General features: G+C 41.2%; 1 protein-coding gene across 4 annotated transcripts in view; it reads right to left on the bottom strand.

Moving 5' to 3' along the window:
* Positions 1-16568, bottom strand: part of Sgcd (sarcoglycan delta) — a 544863-nt gene that overhangs the window by 375203 nt on the left and 153092 nt on the right. Inside the window, exons 1-2 of one of the 4 annotated variants that reach the window (XM_087910695.1) lie at positions 15069-15373; positions 900-1062 (exon numbers count right to left, since the gene is read on the bottom strand). The exons of 1 other annotated variant lie outside the window; for it this stretch is intronic. The gene's annotated coding sequence lies outside the window, so the exon portion shown is untranslated. Of the gene's footprint in view, positions 1-899; positions 1063-13890; positions 14012-15068; positions 15374-16568 lie in introns of those variants that run through there. 2 more of the 4 variants (XM_048435922.3, XM_087910696.1) reach the window with 2 other exon arrangements.

The raw sequence follows: 16568 nt of genomic DNA, 5'->3' as shown, positions 1-16568 counted from the left end.
ATTCTATCTTTAACAGCTGTACCATTTAAAATTGTACGGACGCAGGACAGATATGTTCATTCATCTAAATCTGAAGAGATATGAAAACAGAAGCCATTCTGCGTAATCTTCTTCCTCCTGTGGTTATTTAACCTGATACTTGGCAGTTTCTACACTGCGAAGACACCTAGCAACAAGACTGACTCTAACTCTCACAGAATGTGTGTCTTAAGGGAAGAAACAAAGAAATAGTCACGGCTAATATGGATCATCAACTTGATTTGATTGAGAAAAATTTAACAGATGAGTAAAACACAATTCTTGGTGTGTCTGTAGAAACTCATTTCCAGAATGGGTTCATGAAGGGATGAAGCCCCACCCTGAATATGGGCAGCACCACCTTATCCACTGGAGACAGGTGAGACAGGTATCATCTCCACTTCCATTTTTCATGCCAGTCTCCTTTGTCACCTCCTCCTTTCATCATGACAGAAACCTCTAAAATCTTGAGTCCAAATAAATCTTCCCTGCTTTTAAGTAACATCTGGAATCCCATCATAACAGAAAGTCTGATATGCAAATAAACATTGTAACTTCATCTATATATATCTGGTTATCAAGCTCATGAATGAAAAATGAAGCAGCAGCAAAGGACGATGTTTGGGGCTCTGCTTATGTTGAAGGGCTCTTCCAGGGAAAGCACTTCGTAATGGAAGGCTTGGAGGAAAACCATGAATGAACAAGTTAATACATATAAGGAGATGTGGAGTAAATGAAGCCAGCAAATTTGGAGCAAGGTCTTGGGCTGGGTGAGTTTGCCATGTGTGAAGGTTGCTTTCTCGACCATGGAAGGCCATGGAGAGATTGAAAACAAGGGTGGCACAGGCTGCTAAGAGGTTGTGCAGGCTCATACAACATACCCTCTGTAGTCCAACTCAGCTGTGATGCTGATTGCAACAGTGACTACTGCAGAAGTCGGATGTAAGGACGAGATGAGATGACTACATTGCTCAAGGCAAGTGGCTGTCAGAGATGAGAATGGAAGCTATGGAGCCCTACGGGCACAGGTGATAAAGTCCAGACCTGTGAAGATGTAGAAAGGAAGGACAAGATTTGCCATATGTGGAGACAGTTGGGAAAACACAGCTAATGGACCCTGCTGTTGCCTGGGATAGGGCATGAGAAAGTTCAGGAGTCCAAGAGCAGGTAATGGTTCTGGCAAAGCATCATTGAGAATGAGAATGCCATTTCCCAGAGCAGAACATTGAAGAAGCAGAGGCTCAAAGGAAAGACAGTCCATATCATCTACAAGGAAAGAGGAGTAGGCAGTTATGTAAATGTGGAAATGAATATATGCTCCAAAGTTCTGGTGTCACAGAGGCACCTGGAAACAGCTCTGGGATTTAGGCAGGAAACCAACTTCAGACACAAGAGGGCAAGTTTCCAGCATACAAATATTAAATACTAAGAACAAATAACTTGCATTTAAACATAAAGTTCTTTTTTTCTAATGAACCAGAAGATTGTTGAATATCATTATGTACGCCATTTATCACTGTTCTAAAGAGGGGAAATGTGAAATGCCACTGGAATTTCTTTATTTAGACAGAACAGTATCTGTGTTCATACTAGTAACTATCAGACATATGAGTGTGTCCATTCCTGACAGTTTCTGAGAAGTTAATAATTAGAACCATTTCATCAATAAAGAAATAGTACACCCAAAGAATGCAGGGATACTCTCATGAAACACCAGTAGGATTTAGCTAGTTTTGGGACTCAGAGACCATCTTTTCTTTGTATCACATGCAGAGTAAGGCAAAGACCTAAAAAAGGCTTTCTCTGAGTACAAGATAAGACACTTAGAATTACCATGAAGGCGTGTGGAATGCACTGAAATGTTCATAATCATTGCCACCACCTCCTTAGTCCTGGTTTTCCTTCAGGTTCTTCTGTGGCATTCTTTTGTGTATTAGAACTACATCAAACACAAAGCCCCCCTCTTTGGTCTCTTAGCAGGTAAGAAGAAGTGATGGCAGAGACAGACAGCCAACATAAAAACACAATTATATTTTATGTTTGATAGGGGATGAGTGAGTTGGAGGAATGATCAAAGGGTAGGGTAGTCTCATAGCTGTTGTATTTGAGCAAAGATGTTAAAAATATCAAGAACTGTTGAAGAGTTGGTTTTATAAAGAAATCAGACTTCATCTAGATTGGATACTCGATACTGCAAGTTGAGGACCAGAGATGAATGTGTGAGAGCAGTCTTGGACAGAAGTCATCAAAAGCCTAACTGCAGCTGTAATTCTGCCATCTGTACAAGCAAAGGAAGCTGAGTCCATCTACCACGATTACTGTCTTGGGAATCCTTTCAATTCACCAGGTGCCCAGCACTGCGCTGGGCCAGTACTTTCTAAATCCTCATGGATGTTTTGGACCCAAGTCAGGTGAGGACAGTCACAGCTAAGGTCCCAGGGCTTTTCTATGGCTCAGGAACCAGGCTGTACCATAAGGTAAAGACGAGCCAGGCTCACACACTTCAAATCCCAAAACTTGAAGGGTTTGTGGACAACATGAAGTCCCTAATGATGAGAAAAAGTACTTTCTGGGATGGGGGTGGGGGCACTGGGATGTGCAAATGCTTAATCAAGGTCACCAGAGCAGCTACTAGTAAAAGTTGGCTTAAAAGAGAACAGTATGCTTCCAAGAAATTTCAGGCCTCAGTCTTTCCCATTTAAACTCTTGTTTCATTTCCCTGTCCTTAATCATTGTATACACACAAAAATGTCATATGACAAAACTTTCAGTTATCTAATATAAAATATGTATAAATTGTAGCAAACACTTATATGTGTTCTGATATGCTATCGCTACTTCTAGCTTTATTTAGCCTTCTCTTTCTTAATTTTTATTTATTCTTCTTGCATACCATGTAACCTGACTGCAGCCTTCCCTCCTTCCACTGCTCCCAGTTCCCCTCAGCCCAGCCCTGTCTCCCAGAAAAGAGCAGTCCTTTCAGAGACATCAACCAAACAAGGCAAAACAAGAGGCCATCCAGTAGGAGGAAAAGGGTTCCAGGCAAGAGACAGAGACACTCCACTCCCACTGTGAGGAGTCTCCCCCAAATACTAAGCCTCCCGGCTAAACACCAAACCAAAACCATAACATACATGCAGAGGGTCTAGTGCAGACCCATGCAGTCTCTGTGATTGCTACTTCAGGCTCTGCCAGCCCCATGAACTCTGCTTAGCTGATTTCCTGGGCGTGCTCTCCCAGTGTCTTCAACTGTAGTCCAGGCTGAATTTAAATGAATGGTAATCCTCTTGCCCCATGTCCACACAACTGGCTCTAAATGTGTTACTGAACTGAATTAACCCTTCCAGCATATGATTATTAGCATCTGAGTTAGACATACAAAGCAACTGAAAACATGGGAGGTTTACTACTCTTCCCAGAGTCACTCAGCCCATTAGGACAGTACAGAAGCAGCCATGCTCACCACTATACCACCAATAAAACTTGTGGGACTCCTAATAGTAAGGGAATGAGCTGTCTCTGACTCTTTTCGCTGCATTTTGGGCCCTTTTTCTCACACTACTTTGCCTCAATCAGCCTTAACAAGAGAGGTGATGCTGGAGACTTACTGCAACTTGATACGCTATGTTTTGTTGATAGTCATGGAGACCTGCCCCTTTCTGAAGAGAAAACAAACATAAATGGATGAGGGATGGGGAGGTGGGAGAAGGAAAGGAGAGGGAGGGAAAATTTAGAATTAGGATGCAATATTCTAGAGAAGAAGAAGGAAGGAGGAGGAAGAGGAGGGGAGGAGGAGTAGGTAAAGGAGGAGGAAGAAGAGAGGAGGAGGAGTAGGAAGAAGAAGAAGAAGAAGAAGAAGAAGAAGAAGAAGAAGAAGAAGAAGAAGAAGAAGAAGAAGAAGAAGAAGAAGAAGAAGAAGAAGAAAATCCCTGGTTGAGAAACCTGTTCTCACTTTGTTAAATTGTTCCAAGATTTTAGGCAAATATCCATCCAGACCAGCATGACTACTAATTAAAAATATAATTTAAAATCATCTTTGTTAAATGGAGGGGCTTAGTCCTACCTCAATTTGATATGCCATGCTTTGTTGACACCCATGGGAGGCCTGCCCCTTTCTGTACAGAAACATAGGAGTGGATAGGGAAGAGCAAAGGTGAGGTGATGGGGGAGAAGAGGAAGGAGGGGAAACTGTGGTCTGGAAGTAAAATACATAAAAAATTAATTAATAGCAAAAAACAACATTGTTAGAATTTGCCGGTGGATATTATTAAGGGTAAGACAAAAATAATATGTATTTGATCAATAATGTTTGACCATATATAATTCAGTCAGGGTATCTAAGATTAGATATTTTTCTCATGGGAAGTAAACCCATAAATTTTTATGACATCATGAAAAACAGCTCCAGCAAATGGGTACATTCTTCTAAAGTGATTTGGTGGGTCCATAAAATTACCATTGATTCAGTGGATTCTCCCTTGGCAATTGTTTGGCCAATATCTTCAGCTATGACCTGTGATTCTGGACGTCAGAAACAAAATCTATAGTCTAAAAGGAGATGTTATCTAGCTTTCAATATATATACATATAAAGTTGGGTCAGGAGAGATGTCTCAGTAGTTAAGAGCAATTGCAGCTTGGTGTTCTTGCAGATGACCCACAACAGAAAGCTTACACCACTGTAACTCTAGTTCCAGGGGATCTGATAGCCTCTTGTGGTCTCAGTGGAAACCGACATTGAAGGTAGTGTCCATACACTCATATACATATAAAATAAAATGAATAAAAATTTATTATATTTATGCCTTTTATGATTCACTCTGCATCCATGTTATGAGTTGGTGCATGTATTTGCAAATTTATGTCTATTAAGGTACAGTTTGTTCCCACTGAATATCTGCAGAGAGTAACTAGTGAGCTCAATGGGTTTTAGACATCTTTGCTTACTTGAAAATAAGATAGGACATATTTTGATCATTCTCAAAATTCATCTCACGTTCTTCCTTTTAAAAAATTATTTTCTTTAAATTATGTGTGCTTGCATAAATATCTATGTCAGGGTATCTGCATGTGAGTACAGGTACCCACGGAAGCCTAAAAAGGATGTTGGATCATCTGGAGCCACCTAACTAACATGAGTGTTGTTTGGAAACAATATTAGGTCCTCTGTAAAAAACTGTACTATTTAACTACTTAGCCATATTAACTATTGAGCCATCTCTTCAGCCCTAGATACAGTGATTCTTCTCATTTCTGCCATGTTTAACCATTTGATTCCAGCTGCCGCTCTTGTGATAGCTTGTATGAACAATATCTCGCTGCAAGCCTACTGCCCTTGTCTTCCAGAGTAAGCTTTGCACTGCTCTTCAGTAAGATACTCAGCCCAGCACCACTGTATTCCTGTGGAGAGTTAAGCCACAACGTAATGGTACCTTGACTTCCACCCAATGAATCCTACTTCAGGAGAACAGACAAAGTTTCCTTTCACTCACTGTGTTCCAGAGTTCCACTGAGAAACCCTGCTGAGGGAAACAGAATTGAGCCACAGAAATCCTCACTCATTGGTAGCGCAGATGAGTGAGGGAGGCGTGTGCCACTCACAGGAAGACGAGCTGCCCAGAACCCATCTGCCATGGTGCTATGACAAGTGTGACTACAACACATACCTTTTGTTTTCATGAGCCATCTAGACACCCCGATTTTCACGTTATGTTAGGATGTAGCTAAGTAAATGAATAGGGAAGCGGGAGAACTAAGCACGGCTGCAAACAACGGCGACCCCTGCGCTCTGGAGCCTACCCAGGTGATCAGCAGTTTGAGGCCAACCTAGGTTACAAAGTTAAGACCCAGTCTCAACAAAGCAAATCAAAATAAAAACACTTTGTGAGCCAAAATGAATTTATAGACCAGCACACGGATTATTGATTTGAGGATGCGCAGTATGCGATATATTGTGGGCAGCTTTTTCACAGAGAGCAGGAAGGCCACAGTCCTTTCTAAAGTGCACAGTTCATTTTGGAACTGATGTTTGTCATGGCATTGCCAAAGTTATCCTGTCCAGACTTACATGCACTGTACTCCCTAGAGCAAGGCAAATGATACCTATGATGAAAAGGTACTCAACAAGAGAGAAAATCAAGTATGGGGGTGTGATGGTGTCACTAAATAAAGAAGGAGAGGTACAGAGCTAGAAAGATGTTAACAAAAGAGAAGAGAGAAGACGGCCACACGGACACCCTAGAATGGAAGAACCGTGTATCTCTGCTCCCAGACGCTCTGCCCTTCAGCAATCTTCGCTCATGAAGTGCATCACGTCCAGTCCACAGCCCCCATCAGCATTTCTCCAGCAGGGTACTGTCTAAGGATCTGCTTGAAGAAGGTATCTCACCCTGCCCTGCTACTTATTAACTCCGGGCTCAGTGAAAGCAGAATCAGTGGCTGACCACTTCAACCTTGGCAAGCGGTAGCAGGGCCTCCTGGCATTCCAACACATCCTGTGGAAGTCAAGCTGCTCACAACTGAGTCTGATCCTATCGGAGAAATTGGAAATGTGTTTTGCACAGAGGCAAGAGTCCCGGCTCCCTGACAGTATCGTCTTTATCAGGGAATTGGGCTTGCCTTAATAGGCACTGTTGCTTTCTTGGTTAAAACAAGAACAACAAAGCAATGTATCCACAGCCACCTACACACCCCCAGCATTAGTACAGCCATCAGCAGAGAGTCGCTAGCAAACCAATCTCACAGGATTTATACGCGAAGTGAACCGTGGTGACACAGTCCTCTGAATTCCGCAGGCCCAGCTGAGAGTCAGGTCAGGGGCCATAGCTTACAAGCTTTCCTTTAGAGGAGGTGGTTCACATTTGGCAACAGAAATCTGAAGCAATAATGAGGACAGTCACCTTTCCATGTGGCAGTAAAGGTGAAGTAATGGGGACAGTGAAATCTGCAGAGATATTCAGAGTACCCAGAAAGGAAGCTATGTAACTCAAAGCAAAGCCTTCTGCTTTTGCTGGTCATCTTGAGTCTTTATCATGATCCAGTTATTTCATTCTTTCTCAGTTTGCTTGATAGTTAACATTAGCTAACATCAACCATGTGTATGCCTAAACCTGCAAATGTGTACTTTGCATAGGGCTTCATGCTATGTTTATTCTGCATTCACAACACATTGTGAGGCGGATATTATCATAGTCCATTTAAGGACTAGGACATTGGCGCCTAGGGTGATGAAGAAAGCTGCATTAGGTCACAGACCCGGGAACCCGAAGGAGTCTGGGCCCAATTCTCAACCTTACTGCTCTTTTGCAAGTCATTTGGCAAGGTCATTTCCTCTACTTTTATTTATTTGTTGTGCTTCCTCTCCCTGGCATCCACTCTCTTTCTTGCTTAGGTGATTGGATTAAAGTTCAGAGAAAGCTATTTTTGTCAAACAGAAGTGAACTAGAATATTACAGAGGAAGATAGAGATGATAGTCTAAGAAAGAGTGGACGGAGAGGTGGATAAAATTCTTCAAGATATCCAGACTTGGGGAAACAGATGAAGAGATATTCTGAAAGTGGGGAGCCTTGAAATTGAAATCATGGGTTTTTGAGAAGCACAAAGAACCGGCAAAGCATGGGCATGATTCTAAACCTGAGATCCAGAGAAGAACAGAACTAAGTTCTTCTAGAGATCTCCACTGCCACTGTCTGTTCCACTTCACTAACATATTTATATTCTAAGTCCCACATCACCTTCATACATGGTTTCAGAGGCCATGAGGAAGACAATGGGCTCCACAGTGCACAGGAGTACACTGCACCAAACAGAGGAAAACATCCCCCAAACAGACTTGGTGCAGAGTAAGTGAAACTATCACTCGAGACATTGTGTCACGTCTTTATGACATCTACCACCGAACACATACTAGTATTCCTGCAGTTGGCAAAAGTCAAAACAGTGTTTCACAAGCCCTGTTCTTGCCCTGTAGCTTGATTTGGCTTGCACAGAATCCAAGGGGGAGGTCTTTTCAGAACTGAGAATTCTTCAACTCTCACTTCAGACTCAGAAGTTATTGAAAACTGTGTGTGTTAGTGACTTCTGGAGATTCCTCTACTACTAAGACCTTCCTTATATTGTTCATCTGTCTAATATGGCTTCTAAAGTGTCGCTAAGCATCACTACTGAGCCAGAACACCTAAAGTACACCCACAACCCATATCAGTTTCAAGAACCCAGAAGCTCTGTCTCTGAACAGAATTGCCTATGCTTCTTAGGCAAGCAATCTTTCTCTGGTCTTAGGGCTTTTATGCCTTTACACTAGAGTTTATAATAAAATAAATGGTTCACTTGGGTTAAGAGTTCAAATGTATTTGATTCTTCTTCAAATGTATTTGATGCTTTCTTCTTCTTCTTCTTCTTCTTCTTCTTCTTCTTCTTCTTCTTCTTCTTCTTCTTCTTCTTCTTTCTCTTCCTCTTCCTCTTCCTCCTCCTCCTCTTCCTCCTCTTCCTTCTTCTCCTCATCCTTCCCTTCTTCTTTCTCTTCTTCTCTTTTTTAATGTCAGGAACTTATGGCTCATACTATCTGTGACCTAACTTACTGACTTCGTATTTTTGGGTGCTAACAATATTTTGATTTGATTCAATGGTCAAAAAGCCCTTCACCTCAGCTTATGGTTTCTACCCGAGTTTCAGAGAGTGAGAGACTGAAACTTAGACAGTCCTTGAAGTATTACTCCATGGGACCAGTGCATGACTACAGAGCTTTTTGACCTAGTTCTGTCTGTGTGCTTTGAGGCATCAGGGCAAGACTATAATAAAGGGCATTTCTTCCTGATTAAAGGAGTTAGGAGAACAAATAATTCCCCTTCATGCTCTATTACTGCTTCCTTCACCTGGGCACAGCACTTAGAAATGAAAAGAGGATCTAAAGCTTATGTGGAAATAGGGGAACCAATTCTCCCTGTCATAGTCCCAGTTTTATAAGTCTGATCTATAACCATACGGGTGAAAACAATCCTTTTAATACTTAGATTACTATAAGCAGGGTTTGAAGGACTGATGGCCAAATGCAATCTTCACTGACCAAACTTTCAAACTTTCTTTTCCATTAAAACCTCCTGCAAAATTCCAACATATAGAATGAATTAATGCATCCAGACTTCACTAAAACAAAGTATTCCAAAGCCATTCCTTTCCAGATGCCTATAGGAGTGGTATAAAGCCAGACTTGTCAGGATCAGCATCTTTTGGTAGTGCCTTATGTTGGTAAACATACAATTCCCTGACTTGGGGCGCTTAGATACTCAAGCTTAGACCTGTACTGTCTGGTGTGGGAAGTCTTTCTGTGTATGTGTTGCTTTTATTGATTAAATTGAATAAAGAAGCTGGCTTGGCCTGTGATAGGGCAGAGTAGAGATAGTCAGGGAAAACTAAACTGAATGCTGGAAGTAAGAAAGTGGAGTTGAGAGAAGTCACATAGTCCAACTGGAGACGGACTTTTCTGGTAAGTCACAGCCACGTGGCAATACACAGATAAATAGAAATGGGTTAATTCAAGATGTAAGAGTTACCTAGAAATATGCATAAGCTAAAGGGTCAAACAGTGATTTAAATAATATAGCTTCTGTGTGATTATTTCCAGGAGTCTGTGCAGCCGGGAAACAAACAAGTGGCCTCCTCACAACAAATTGGCACACCAATGTGTGCCAACTAAATCAACTTAAAACTGAGAGAGCTTGAAAAGGAATTCTAGACACAAAAAAATTATAGGGTTTAATGCAGCTTCTTGCTCTGTTTGATAGGAGCAAGCAGAGCTGTGATTCCTTTAAGAGACATCTTTCTGATTCAGCGGTAGCAGAAAAAAAAAGCTGCTAGCATGAACTCTGACACTTTTGGGAGGTCTGACTACAGAGCATTTAAATGTAGTTTGTGAGCAGAGTGCTACAACTTGCTTAAAGACAACATAGACCTGTTGTGTGCCTGAAAATGGGACTGTGAGCATGGCTCATGCTAAACAGACCTCTGCCTTGCTATATTGAACTGGGAGGAGCCAAAAAGCAAAGAAGCCTTGTCTTAGTAACAATGCTTAGATGCTTAACATTTTAAAAAGCACTCCTGAAGAGAAGGACATAGTCAGACATAAATGACCTCTAAAGGAGACACAGTTTGTTTAAAAACATGTACGTAGGCTTGGGAGATTGAAGAAAAAGAGTAAAGAGACAGTAACTATAAAATAAAAGAGTACAGACAGTCATAGATTAAAGAAATGAAGATAATAAATTAAATATCAAACTTGTAGAAAAATTAATAGAGTAAGAAAAAATAAACCACACAAAGATGGAATATACACAGAGTGCTATATTATTGTGTTTTCTTTGAATTTTTTGACTGTAAGGAGCCAAGTACAAAGAGATATTGTAAGAGCTGCTAAGCTAAACCAAACGATATATTTTAAAGGTGTCTTGATTCCAAACTTTGGGTCTAAGGATTTGTTGCTTTGGAAAAGAGGTTCTGCTTTTGTTTCCACAGAAGATGAGAACCTGTGGATTAAATCCAGACTAATGTGGTTCAATGGACTAATACCCCATGAAATGTCACTGTGAACACCCTGAAAAGTACTTCACCAACAAAAAAGCAGGAAGCAGTTTGGAGAGAACTATGCCCAATTCCCAAATTTTGTTCATAAGTATTTGTTTACATTTAAAGGGGGATATGTTATAGAGATTTGCATTGGTATGGATCTTGGTTTATTGATACAAACTTAAGGTCAATTTTATTACATGTATATTTCTGCTCTTGATTAAGGTATTGTGTTTGTGCAGCTCATTTAAAAATGTAATCTATAATTAAGAAATACAGGTTAATAGATAGTCATCTACAATAGTCAAACTTATAGTCATGTTAGTTAAGTTTTTTAGATATATAGCGATATATTTCAGTTAGTTATTCTTCAACTCTTTCAAAGACTATAGAATATGGCATTTAAAATATTTTAAGAACTTATGACTTTTCATAATAGTGAGACACATCCTGGCAGCACCAATCTACTTCAAGAGGGAGATGGGCATCAAAGAGGCTCCTCATAGAATTTGTTGGCCATTTGGGCAAGAACCTGCTCTTGCCTGGACTGCTTGGTGAACTGGACGTGCAGAATCCACAGAGAAATGACTGTTGAAGTTGCCTAAAAATGGTGAGACAGTCCTTTTGGGCTTCTGTTTCATGAAAGGGTCTGCCAGACATTCTGTGGGACACAGAAGAAAATGACTGACAAACTGCCAATATAGGCAGAACTATCTTTGAAATTTCTTGCTTCATGGAAAAGTCTGCCAGATACTATGGACCAGTAGGCTGAAGATGCATGCCCCAATGTAACAGAAGAACATTGGGTGACTGTCCAGGCAGTGAAATGTCTCTGTCAATTCTAGAGTTTTGGAAGTTGCTTGCAATGCACTTCCTGTTAACTTAGGTAATATTATATCCTTCTGGAGTCTTTGATAGAGTTGAAGAATAGATAGTTATAATTATAGTTTTCCTTAGTTAAGGAACACACACACACACACAGTAACTAATTCTTTCTGGATACCTGTTTTGTTACACACACAGTAACTAATTCTTTCTGGATACCTGTTTTGTTATATGTAATTTTACTAACCTTCCTTTTCATTTAAACAGAAAAGGGGAAATGGTGTGGGAAATCCTCCTTTATATGCATTGCTTTTATTAGTTAATGAATAATGAAGCTGACTTTGCCTGTGATAGGATAGAGCAGAGTTAGGTGGGGAAAACTAAACTGAATGCTGGGAGAAAGAAGGCAGAGTTGAGAGAAGCCTTATAGCCCCGCCAGATCACCCTCATGTTTCAATAAGCTCTAAGTCTTAGACTGTGAATTATACCCACATTTGGACCTCTTTCTCTGAATAATATCACTCCATTTCCTGGGGATGCAGCAGTAGATTAATGTCATGGTATTTCTTGGCTTTCACAGTGTTGTGAGATAATTTTCATAATAAATATATCAATTATCTATTTGTCTGTCTAGCATCTATCACTTATCTGTCCATCATCCTATCAATCATTAGATATCTATCAGTCCTAATGACTTATCTCCTTAACTATTCCTTCTACATATGTATCATCTAGCTATTCTATCATCTGTTTATCATCTCTTTCTCAAATTCAGGCTCTGAATCTAGCTACCAATCCATTTATCTACCATCTCTATTGTATATCTCTGTTGATATCTACTTGCATATTATATCTTCTTACCTAACCCTTCTATTTATTAATCTTCTGTCTGTGTTATCATCTATCATGAATCTATTCTATCAATCACCTATTCCCTTTCTCCATATCTGTGTCTCTGTAGCAGTTTATATGTCTATGTATCATTTCTCTCTATGTATATCTAATCTATCTATCTACCTACCTTCCTATCTATCTGTCTGTCTATCTATCTATCTATCTATCTATCTATCTATCTATCTATCTATCTATCATCTATCTACCTACTTATCTACCTATTTATATTGTAATCAATTTTCTATATCTATATACCTACCTATTTATATTATAATCAATTTTCTACATCTATATACCTACCTATTTATATTATAATCTATTTTTAATTCTCTTTATCTCCACATAACTCATTTCTTTGTCACCTGTCTTCCATAGACCCTTTACCTATACCACGATTTTCTATCAGTCCTGTATCTGTGCACAAAAAGAACATTTTTCCCAATTTAAAAAAGCATACATAGCATAGTTTTCTCTTTCCAAACTTTGTTTTAATAAAGTAGGTCTAGCAGAGCCTGGAATAGCTTCATCCCAGTAGCGATTTGCTCATGTCCACCACCTGGTCCCTTCACTCAATGCTCCTGCAGGAATAGCTCCGCAAGGAACAAATATGGGCTAAAATAAGGCCCCAAGAGCCTGTTCTCTCCTGCTTAGGAAATCTGAGCCCTCTGGGTAATGCTATTCTTACGATATGTGCTTTCTGATTACTTCCAGAAGGCCCTGCAAGGCAGGCTGACCATAAGGTCTTCCCTCGTGAAGAAGGTAAACCAGCCTCGTGCACTGAGGCCATGGTTTACCTGCATGTGAAGGCAAGCAGAGTAGTGTCTGAAGGGGTCTAATAAGTGGGCTAATTTTCTGTGCAGAGATCTCCTCCCTCCATACTCCATGTTCATTTTGCCCTGCTAAGTCCTGATAGGATTTCTTCTTTATCCTCTTCCTCCCCACACCTTATTCAAATGTCAAGAGAATTCATGGTTTCTCTTGTTTGAAAAGAGAAACTAAGGAGTTTCTTCCCAGTCTGGGCACTGTTCTGCACAATCCTGCAACCTGGAGTCGCTATGTCACGCCTCTTTCTGCAGAAAGCTTGATATGAACTAAATTTAGAAGGGGATGACATTCCAGATCACTCTCTGTCTCTGTTACTGGTAGTTGGTGCTTGGCTGTGGTTCACATCAGCTCCTAATCCGCCTGGGTATTCAGACGAGAGCCATGGTCCATCTTGACTTCTAACTGCCCTCCCTTGCCTGAAGGGAGTCCTGAAATTCTTTAAGATGCCCCACCCTGCCTCACCCCATCCAATTTTATCCCTCCTGACTCAAAGAGAGGTTAACAAGGAAAACAAGTGTGAGCCATTGCTCAAGACTGAGAAAGCCAGCTGTCAGTCACATACGGATTCTATCCTCCAAACAAGACAATTATGGGGAAAGAAAGTACTAGCTGACAATCTGAAAATTTTACGACCAGAGTGACCTTCTGCCTACCCATTTTGGGATGGGAAAACCGAGGTGTTTCAGCATCTACCCTTCAGTCAGCCCCCACCTCATCAAGTACTAACAAGCTGTTTGTAGGGGGTTCAGGACTCTGAATTAAACTCACCTCATTTTCTGAGAGAAGCACTCAAGAGGTCCAGTGGCTCCTTACTAAGGACCCAGTATGCCAGGACTCCACCCTTTCATCTACTTTCCCCAGGCGGGCTCTTACCCAAGTCCCCTCTGGGGAACACCTCTGTTGCCATGGACTGCATAGCAATGGATGAGCGTTAAGTACAGATTTATCTTAAAGACAGAGGCACTGTTCTAAATATGAACACAGAAAGGAGTGCTATCAAAGTTCTAGGAGGGCTAGCATATGGATTACAATACAGGGTATACTATGAAAGAGAACTTAAATGGAAGAGGAAAGCCGGGGTTCCCTCTTACTAAAATTTATTCAATAGTTTTAATGTACTATTTTTAGTTAGGTGAAAATAAAATGACGCGGTCGATGAAACATTCACACCATTTGTCTCTATTTTTAACAATTTTTTTTAAAAAATAAATTACTGTTTTCTGCTATAGCTCTATTATCTGTATTAGAAGTATTAAACTGCAGGTTCTTTCTGTCACTGAGTAAAAGGGGACTTGCTTACCAAAGCCGAGTAACAACAGCCCAGCATAGTTTAGGTAAAAATATTACTGCTGTTCAAATCTCACATAAGAAAGTCAAAATCACATATAAAATTATACACACACACACACACACACACACACACACACACACACACACACACTGTTTCTAACCAAAATAAGTAAAATGTGTTCCAAAATAAAAACTTCCAACTCTGATTTCCTCCAAAAAACGGAAAACTGTTTCCTGCTTGGAACACCCCCTCTTAAAACCTTGGAAGCATTAAGACCTGGAACATTCTCATCTGAGATTATCTTTGCAGTCAGTGAAGTGTCCCGAGAAACCGAAAGGGAGAAAACTTCCAGTTCGCTGGGACAGAGTGACAACAGGAGGAATCCACACTTTTCCTTCCCCCTCAGCATTAGCTGTGGAGTTCCAACTTTCAAAAGTGCCTTGGCACTGTTAAAACTCCTACCTCAAGAGCCTTTGGGGCAAACAAAGATGAGAACCACCCACCCACTCCCTCTGCAGAGGTGATGGGGTTGAAATGTGTTAATTAACACGTACACCCGCGACCCCTCCCACCCCCCACCCCCGTGTTTGTGAACAAACACCAGACAGGGCTCAGGAAGCTAGGCTGGAAAGGCAAGAACTGCAAGGTCCCCTACCTCTCCTCTGCTTCACAGAGTGGCGGATGAGGGTCCCCCGTGGTCCTGGGGAAAGCTGAGAGGCTCTGAAGGAGGCGGCCACTCAGCCCGCCCATGTGAGCAGGCCCTGCCTGCGCTCAGGAGCTGCCCCAGTCAGATTTTCCAGCCGCACAACTGCAGCCAAGTCCCTGCCCATGCCTGAAGAATTTCCTGAACAGCATTCCCGGTCTTTCACTGCCTGCTTTGAAACCCTACTCTGCCTCTACTTCGATCCGGTTTTGTCAAGCCCAGCTACTGGGCTGTCTCCAGATATCAATGGGAAACACGTGTATCAAACACAGCCTTGCTTCTTTGCTACAGAGCTCATGGCGTCTGCAGGGCTCACACTCACAGAAAGAAGGCTGCTTCACGAAACGACTTGGATTTCCCAGCCGTTCTCCACACAAGCTTTGCTCCGGGTATTTGATGCAATAGACAAATCATCCTTTTTTTCCCTCCCAGCTCACTGCTGTCTCGTTGTACTTTGCCTGTTCCCCGTGGAATCCCTCACTGCCCGGGGTTAGCCCCCTGCGTTCTGTTCTCCCTGGTCTCAATAATCAAGTGACTGCAGCTGAAAGACATGAACTCTCACTCCATCTCTGTTTCTGGCCCTTCCTAACTTTTTCTTAAAATTTCAGTTGCTGGGGGAAGCAATATTTTTAGCATTTCCAGTTCCGTTCTTCCGAGTTGTCCTCTCCACCTGATTCGTGGTCCATTTCTGTAGCAACTAAAAATAATACAATTATTTTCCTCAGACACTTCGGATCCTTTTTGCTCTGAAGTTGTGCAGGTAGCATGACACTGACGGTCACATTTTGCATGCTGTGACAAATGTGTGAAGGTGACAGGAAAGAGGAAGACCCTGGGACCAGAATGCATCCTACACTGGTGCAGTTGTAATTTTCGTTTTCCTAGGTGGCATTCCCTCAAGATGTTCTGGGTACCTTCTGCTGCATTTTGTGGTCTACCTTTGACATTTTCTCTCTTCTATCATAAAACAGGAGGAAAAAAATCTCAAAATACAAGAGCTTTTAAATGGAAGCTACCTATATCTAATAACCTAGAAGCTACCTACATCTAAGAAATCAAAGTAAAGTTTTCAAGTTAATGTTCCAAAAAACAAGTTAAAGAGGAGCATTTGGTGTGAGGGTTTTTCGTTTGTTTGTTTGTTTGCTGTTCTTTGTTTCTTCTTCTCCTTCCTTGTCCTTGTCTTCTTGGCATTAACATTTACATCACATGCATTTCTCTCTCTCTCTCTCTCTCTCTCTCTCTCTCTCTCTCTCTCTCTCTTCTTCCTTTCTCTGTTTCTGTCTTCCCATTTTCTTGCCAGATTTTAAAACTGTTTTTATGTTCCAGAGGGGTCTGCTGTAAATATTAGGATTCACTGCGGGTCAGGACTTATTCAATTGTGGTGGAGGCATTTTAACACAATTAAGTTACTACCTTGGAATGTATTGTGGGCATGTGAGCAAGCATGCGTGT

The sequence above is a fragment of the Myodes glareolus genome, chromosome 9, assembly GCF_982192425.1.
Source record: "Myodes glareolus chromosome 9, mMyoGla1.1, whole genome shotgun sequence".
NCBI classification, from domain to species: Eukaryota; Metazoa; Chordata; class Mammalia; order Rodentia; family Cricetidae; genus Myodes; species Myodes glareolus.
The sequence above is the reverse complement of the archived record's forward strand: the minus strand, read 5'-3'. Positions and strand labels throughout refer to the sequence as shown.